At 45.8% G+C, this 8420-nt stretch overlaps 1 non-coding gene across 1 annotated transcript; it reads left to right on the forward strand.

Annotated features, from left to right (window-relative positions):
- Nucleotides 1-7271: 7271 nt before the first annotated feature.
- LOC124969629 (U6 spliceosomal RNA) lies at nt 7272-7378 on the forward strand. The gene has a single exon (XR_007106003.1). It is a non-coding gene; the product is annotated as a U6 spliceosomal RNA (small nuclear RNA).
- The last annotated feature ends 1042 nt before the right edge of the window (nt 7379-8420 follow it).

Below are 8420 nucleotides of genomic sequence, written 5' to 3' on the forward strand. Positions count from 1 at the left end.
GGGAAGCAATTCTCTAGATTATGATCAGGAATGTCTCTGGCTTATAGAACAGAGAGAGGGTGGTAGAGGAGCAGCAATTTTATCTCTAGTGTTTTATTTCCCTGTCTGGGATATAGAATCTTTTTTTTTTTTTTTTTTTTTTTTTAGGTACTGGGGATTGAACCTAGGGGCGCTTCAACACTGAGCCACATCCATCCCCAGCAGCCACCCCACGGTTTGGTTTCGTTTGGTTTCTTTATTTTAGACAGAGTCTTGCCAAGTTACTTAGGACCTTACTAAATTGCTGAGGCTGGCTTTGAACTTGCAATCCTCCTGCCTCAGCCTCCCCAGCCTCTGCGATTACAGGGGCGCACTACCAAGGCCTTTCCCCTTCTCTGTTTTTTGTGGACTTTTTTGTTTTGTTTTGTTTTGTTTCGTTTTTGCTTTCCCAGGGGAAAACAAACAACAACAACAACAACAACAACAAACCCTTTCCCATCGCCCCTGCCGGAGCTGCGTCTCCTCCAACTTTCTGCAAGACGCGGGAAAGACTGCGAAGCTCGCTGACACAGGAGGCTGCAGATCCCGGGGCGCAGCGCAACCCTGGTCGCCCTCGTCTCCGCCAGCGCCCCCATAGGTTGCAGGAGGCCATGGCCAACAGCTCCCCCGTCAGTGCAGCCATCGCCTGCTTCTTCCGACCAGAAGAGCCAAGCTCGTAATAAGCCCCACCTTCAGGTCGCCGCGACCACCTCTACCGCGCAGGGCGCAGGGTACACCATCCTATATTTGCATTATCCTACTTCCAGTTGGGCTGAATTAGGGCTGAATCAGGCCTGCTCCCCACAGGGCCAGTGTCGCACCGCGCCGAACGCGGGAGGGCAGGGGAGGGAGCAGCGTGCAGCCAACTAGGCTGCTCCCCTGGGGACCGCTCGTCCTCGGCCACCGCCTAACTCCCAGGGCCCTGCACCCTCGGGGCTGTGCGCTGCTCCCAGGCCTCTGCTCCGCGGCTTCCCCTCCCTGAAACTGTATCCCTGACCCCAGCCTCTCGCCTACTCATTCTTTTTAACTTTTCAGAACTATGAAATGGCACATCGCTAAAGAAAAGCACTCAGAAGGAAAGCACAGTGTATCCGAATCATTAAAAAGGACACCTGGGTAACCAGCCGTCAGGTCAAGAGCCAGAACGCCTACCTGTACTTTAAAAAACACTTTAAAAATTATGAGCCCTTTTGATCATAGAGACAAGCACAGAGACTAAAATAAGCATCTACAGACCTCCACCAGGCTCTATGGAATGCTAATGGTTTTCATGGCATGCTCCAGTTTTTTTTTTTTTTTTTTTTTTTTTTTTTTCTTTTTTCTTGCAGTGCTAGGGATTGGACCCAGGGCCTAGCAAACACCCTACCCTGAACCACATCCCCAGCCATATGTATATTTATTTATTTTAATCATCAGTAAGCATTAATATACCTTGACCTAGTTTTTTATATAAAGCAAATCAAAATTAAGCAATGATGTGGTGATCCCATCAAACTGAAAAATATATTTATATTAACATTACTTAATAGAGAATGCTGTTAAAGGTTGGACTGGTGGGAAAGTGAGCAGTCACTGCTTTTTCAGGATGAAACTGGAAGGAAATAAAAACATAAATATGTATATGCATGTGTATTTACATATATATAGTTATACTCTAAAACATACGAACTCATAACCATGATACCTTAACACTTCTAATCGTGAAGAAATGTGTGACTATCATAAAACATTCAAAGATATCAAGTGACTATGTTAAAGTTAACATTTTAAGCCAGGCATGGCAGTGATCACCTCTACTCCCCCGACTCAGGAGGCTGAGGCAGGAGGATCGCAAATTTCAGGCTAACCTCAGCAATACAGCAAGACCCTAAGAAACTTAGTGAGAACCTGTCTCAAAATTTAGAAAGAAAAAGAACTAGGAATGTAGCTCAGGGATAAAGTGCCCTCAGGTTCAATCTCCAGTGCAGAAATAACTTATTAATTAGTTAATTTAACATTTTAATCTTGGTCCACAATGAAACACAGACTTCATAAGTCTGAGAATATAGTTTAAGTTTCTTTCCTGTGACCACCTCCTGTTCTGTTGTTATTTATTTACATAGTATCTCCAAAATCATCCCTGCAAGTCCTCCAGGAGAATGTGAGAAGTAGTAGGTCTTTTTCTCTAATACCAAAAATGCCAACTCTGCTGATTAGGGACATGTGGCCCCTAGGGTCAGGAACAGCCTGATACACTGACAATATCAGTTATCTCCTGCCTAGGGCAGGCCCAGCCCCTTGTATTTTTTTAAATAAAACATTACAGACCGGAAGTCAAGCCTTCTGGGTACCCTGGGGCTCCTTGGCCTCTCCCTTGCCCCTAGAGGCCTTGAGTCCTGGGCGTGTGTGTGTGTGTGTGTGTGTGTGTGTGTGTGTGTGTGTGTGAGAGAGAGAGAGAGAGAGAGAGAGAGAGAGAGAGTTTAAGCTCCAGTCTGTCTCCAGGGCTCCATGCAACTGGGCCTGTACTGTTTGAAGCTTCAGAAAAAGCAGTCACTTGCCCCTTTCCTTCCAAATTGTGCTTTCCCCTCCTGGGGGCTTTGAGATGTTATCAGTATTGCAACAGGGAGCTCCCTAGGACCTCCAACCTCAAAAGTGGAAGAACTAGTATTCTGACATAGGAATTCAGCTCCCGTTCTTGATCTATTTTCCTATTGATGACATTCAGGATGTTTCTAATTGTTCCCTTTACAAAAGACCCAGGCAATGAACATTGTTGCCTGTGAGGTTCTGGAGGCTGCCACCAGGACTGTCTCCACAGTCAAATCACTGGGACTTCAATACTAGCAGAGAGTGCCAAATTGCTTTCCATATGAATGGGGCCAATTTACAATCCCACTGTTGCAAATAGGAACCCACTGCTTTGCATTTTACCAATACTTGCTATCAAAAATTTTGCCTGTCTCACTGTGGGACCTGCACATCCTTTGGGACTCAGAATTAGCTGTTCTTTGTTTTTGTTCTTTTTAGATAAACACGACAGTACATGTATTTTGACATATCATGCACACGTGGAGTATAACTAATTCTCATTAGGATCCCATTCTTGTGGTTGTACATGATGTGGAGTTTCACTTGTCGTGTATTTATATATAGGAACATGGGAAAGTGATGTCCCATTCATTCTACTATCTTTCCTGTTCCTGTCCCCACTCCCTTCCCTGCATTCCCCTTTGTCTAATCCAGTGAACTTCTAGTCTTCCCTCCTCCCCTTATTGTGTGTTAGCCTCTGCATATTAGAGAGAACATTTGGCCTTAAGTTTTTTGGGACTGGTTTATTTCCGCATGATCATTTCCAAATCCATCCATTTCCAAGCAAATGCCACAATTTCATTCTTCCATGTGGATGAGTAGCTGTCCCTTTTTCAGAAGACTTTCCCTAGTTACTGATGCCCACCCAGGAAGAGGCAGCACCTCTTCTGTGTGCCCACAGCCCCTCTGGGTTCCCCCTCCCCAGCGGTCCCATGTTGTAAATGCCTGTTTACACACCTACCTCCCCAGGAGACCTCCATGCCTGCTCCTGGGTGGCACCAGTTTCCCTCCATCCTGTAGAGCTCAGATATGTAGTCAGTCAGTGCTCACTAAATGCTCATGGAGTGAACAAACGAGTCCAGCATTCATTTCAGGGTTATGGCCGCTGATGCACTAGCGAAGCCTCCAGCACAGGATCTGCCCTTAGAAGCTGCTCAAAAAACATCAGCACAACCAGCATCCACACCCCAGATGCGACCAGTAGGAGATGCATTTGGAGGCCTCCCGCTCTGCCTCTGGAACATGTTGGGGAAGGCCGAAAGCAGGAGGGAGAAATTTCTGCGTGGGCTGTGAGACCAAACAGGGCAGAGAAGGTGCCACACTGCAGGCATCACTTGCTCTTTCGGCAGCTGCTGCCCCTTTCAATGGAATTGCATGACAGTGGTAATTACCACCCTTCATGTCATTTCAAATTGTGCCAAGAACTGGGGCATTTGACATTCAAATTTTCTTTCTCATAATTTAAAGCCACATGAGATCCTCTTGCTATTCCTACCAACCTTAGACACTTTTTTTCCCGTTGTCAGGTTGGCCGGTGGCCTGAAGACTGTGATAAGAGAGGAAGTGAAGGACCATGCTCTGGGGACCAAAACCCACTCTTGACTTGCCATCGAGGGCTCTTCAGCCCCCTGTCCTGCTGGAAAATTGTGTCCCTTTCTGCAGGATTCCTGGGTGAAACTAAGCCAACCCAGCATACCTCACACTCTCGGCATTGTTATCAGGTGAACAAGCAAAAGACATGAACGGGTTGGTGGAGGCTGGACGCTGTGGTAAACACCTGTAATTCTAGTGACTGGGGAGCCTGAGGCAGGATTGCAAGTTCAAGGTCAGTCTGGACCACTTAGTCAGATCCTGTCTCTCTCTCTCTCTTTTTTAAAGCAGTGTTGGGGATTGGAATCAGGGCCTCACACATGCCAGGCAAGCACTTTACCACACCACATCCCCAGCCCCAGATCCTGTCTCAAAAGAAAATGAAAGAGTATAACTCAGTGGTAGAGACCCTCTAGGTTCAATCCCCAGTAGAAAGAAAGAAGGAAAGGAAGGAAGAAAGGAAGGAAGGAGTCATGGAATCAAGAACACCATTCCTGTGTTTCCAGAGCACTGATTGGGTGCCAGGCTACACTGAGTTTTCCATGCTTTAGCCTCATAACAACCACATAAAGCAGGTACTGGGATGCAAATGCTAAGGATGAGCAGCCCAGAAAAGGCGAGTATGTTAGTCTGCTTTGCCTGACTGTGACAAAATGCCTGAGATAATTAACTTAAAAGGAGGAAAGATTTATTTTGACTCAGAGTTTCGGAAATTTCAGTCCACAGTTGCTTGCCTCTTTGCTTTAGTCCTGTGGAGAACATCACAGCAGGAGCTGAGTTTGGGGGTGGTTATTAACGTAATGACTGCCAGGAAGAAGTCAAGAGACAGGAAGGGGCTAGAATCCCAATATCTCCTTCAAGGGCACTTCAAGGGAAGTTAGTGACCTAACTTTCTTTTACTAGGCCTCACTTTTTTGGGGGGTTGGGTACTGAAGATTAAACCCAGGGGTGGTCTATCTCTATTATCACCAGAGGGTGATGGGGTGTCTGTCACCTGCTACAGAGGTGTAGGAGTGGTCTGTCACTTGCTACATCCCCAGCCCTTTTTAAATTTTTTTATTTCGAGACAGCGTCTCACTAAATTTCTTAGGGCATCACTAAATTGCCGAGGCTGGCCTCAAACTTGGAATCCTCCTTCCTCAGCTTCCTGAGTCTCTGGGATTACAGACATGTGCCACCATATTCTGTAGGGCCCCACTTCTTAAAGGATGCACCACCTCCCTATGGCACCACAGGCTGGCAACCAAGCTTTTAACACATGGGCCTTTGGGGGACATTGGCGATCCAAACAGGCACACAGTGGTAATCATGTGACTCATGTAATCCCAGGGACTTGGGAGGCTGAGACAGGAGGATCCAGAGTTCAAAACAGCCTTAGCAACAGGGAGGCGCTTAGCAACTCAGAGAGACCTTGTCTCTAAATAAAATATAAAACAGGGCTGGGGATGTGACTCAGTGGTTGAGTGCCCCTAAATTCAATCCCTGGTACAAAAAAAAATAAAAAAATCCAAACTGTGGCACTAAGGAACCTACTTAGGGCCACACAGTTGGATAGTTGGGATAGAGCAAGAGGTAAAGACCCAGATCCAAGTTCAAGCCCATGTCCTGCCATTTGGCCATCAGCATTGTAACCTCCTGGGCACATGCTAAGTGGAGGTTAAATATGGGACTGTTGTAAGCATTAGATTAAACTACTGATATGCCCAAGATATAGCATTTTTTGATTTCTTTTGCTATTGTTGTTTTGCAGTACTGGGGATTAAACACAGGGGTGCTCTACCACTGAACTACAATCCTCTTTTTATTTTATTTTGAGGTGTTGCTCAGGCTGACCTTGAATTTGCAATCCTCCGATCTCAGCCTTCTAGGTAGCTGAGGTTACAAACATGCGTCACTGCACCTGTCTCCAAACCAGAGGTTTAAAAAATCCTTTTTTTTTTTTTTTTTTTTTTTAATTTAAATGTACCTTGTTTCCAAACAGGGCATTCAAGGACAATTAAGCCAACAAAATCCATTGTTAGTTCAATGCAAGCATTTTGTGAAGTATGTTATTTTTAACTTATTCTGGATGAAAAGGGTGTCTAATTGGCTTAATTGTTTCTGAACTCATAATTTAAATGCCAGGAAGTGACTTGAAGAGGACTTGCCAGATATTGATGGCAGGTTTCTAGTGGGCTGGGACCTGCTGCGGCTGCCTTATTCTCTTTACTTTTATTTTCCTTTTTTGTAGTACTGAGGACTGACCCCAGGCACATTTGACCACTGAGCTAGACCCTAACCTTTTTAATTTTTTATTTTTGAGACAAGGTCTCACAAAGTTACAGAGGGTTTCTTTCATTAGGTTGCCGATTGACCTCAAACTTTCGATCCTCCTGCCTCAGCCTCCCAAGTCACTGGGATTACAGGTGCACACCACTGTTCCTGGCAGTAATGGTCTTCTTTTCTTATGCAACTGCTGTGAGGATTAATTACAGGTCATGATGCACATAAAGCATCAAGCACAGGGTTTGACATAGAGCTATTGGGGCCACACACGGTAAATGGCAGGCATGCTCATGCCTGTTGAGTGACAGCTCTGAGTGACACCTGTCAGGTTCCTGGCACACAGCAGGCACCTCTTCCATGAAGGAACATAAGAGTTTGGGAACAGAGCCCAGCATGCCACCCCACCCACAGCTCCTACATGAAATCATCCCAGGTGAAATCAGTAGAAGTTCCTCTCCTAAGAAGAAAATGGAAAATCCCTTCCCAAAAGAGCCTTGACTTTTTTATTTTTATTTTTTATTTTTTGTACCAGGGATTGAACGTAGGGCACTTAACTACAAGAGCCATGCTCCCAGTCCTTTTTTTAGAGACAGGGTCTCACTGAGTTGCTTAGGGCCTTGCTGGCTTTGAACTTGTGATCCTCCTGCCTCAGGCTCTGAGACTGCTGGGATTACAGGAATGAGCCACTGCGCCCAGCATGCCTCGGCCTTTGCACAGTACTTAATTGTGGGCTGAGCAGCAAATGTCAGGGCCTTGAAAATATATATTTCACAGCAGGCAGAGAGAAGAAATTGGGGGTCTTCTGAGGCCCATTTAAGAAGCATGTTGTCGTACTCGCTTTGGTAGCACGTATATTAAAATTGGAATGATACAGAGAAGATTAGCATGACCCCTGTGCAAGGATGACATGCAAATTTGTGAAGTGTTCCATATTATTTTAGGCACAGAAATTAACAGCCATATTGGTCTAGAAACATTAAACTTAATTTTTTTCCATTTGTATAGGGGTAACACACTGTATTAAATATGTAAGTTCTTATCTACGTGGGTTTGATTACAAAAATTAATAAAGTATTCTCTAAATAATGAAAAAAAAAAAAAAAGAAGCATATTATCACATGCCTGTAATAGCTGGGGCTATTTATGAGGCTGAGGGAGGAGAATCATATAAGCTCATGTGTTCCAGACCAGCCTAGGTAACACAGTCAGACACTGTCTTTAAAAAAAAAAAAAGCTATCTGGGCACTTGCATTGAAGTTCAAAGACTTAAATCACTGAGATTCTAGCTGTGGAGGATGGAGGACTGAACTCAGTCAGATGACGAGGCCCAGGGAGTGGCCCAGACTTCACAGTCTGACCCCCGCTGGGCCATGCTAACTCCTGCCTGGTTCCGCGCTTTGGGAGATTTTCTTTGTCCTCATTCCCCTTCTTTGCTACTAGGAGCCACATTTTCTGTTGTGTGCACCTCCCCTTTCCCCTCAAGGAGATAAGGAAGCACCTGGGAGGGTGGTCAGAACACAGCGAACCAAATTCAGCTCTCTGGCCTCTGGCCACCCACAGGGCAGTTATCTGAGGTCACCCACTGGGCACAGTCAGGGTGGGTCCCATCCAGCTTGGAGGGGACCAAGGAGGAGGCAGGTACATGGGGAGCTGCAAAGGTATGAACCCCAGGCTGTAGGAGTGGGTTAGGGCTGCAGTGGGGAGACCTAGAGCACCCCTAAGTCCCCCATCCTGGAAAATGCTGGGCATACACTTTTTTTTTTTCTTTTTTTCTTTTTCCAGTACCAGGGATTGAACCCAGGGGTACTTAACCCTGAGCCACATCCCAGTCCTTTCAAAATATTTTATTTAGAGGCAGGGTGTCTCTGAGTTGCTTAGGATTCACTAGGTTGCTTGCTGAGGCTGGCTTTGGACTGGGATCCTCCTGCCTCAGCCTCCTAAGCCACTGGGATTACAGATGTGCTCCACCACCCCCAGCT

This window comes from Sciurus carolinensis, chromosome 17, assembly GCF_902686445.1.
Source record: "Sciurus carolinensis chromosome 17, mSciCar1.2, whole genome shotgun sequence".
NCBI classification, from domain to species: Eukaryota; Metazoa; Chordata; class Mammalia; order Rodentia; family Sciuridae; genus Sciurus; species Sciurus carolinensis.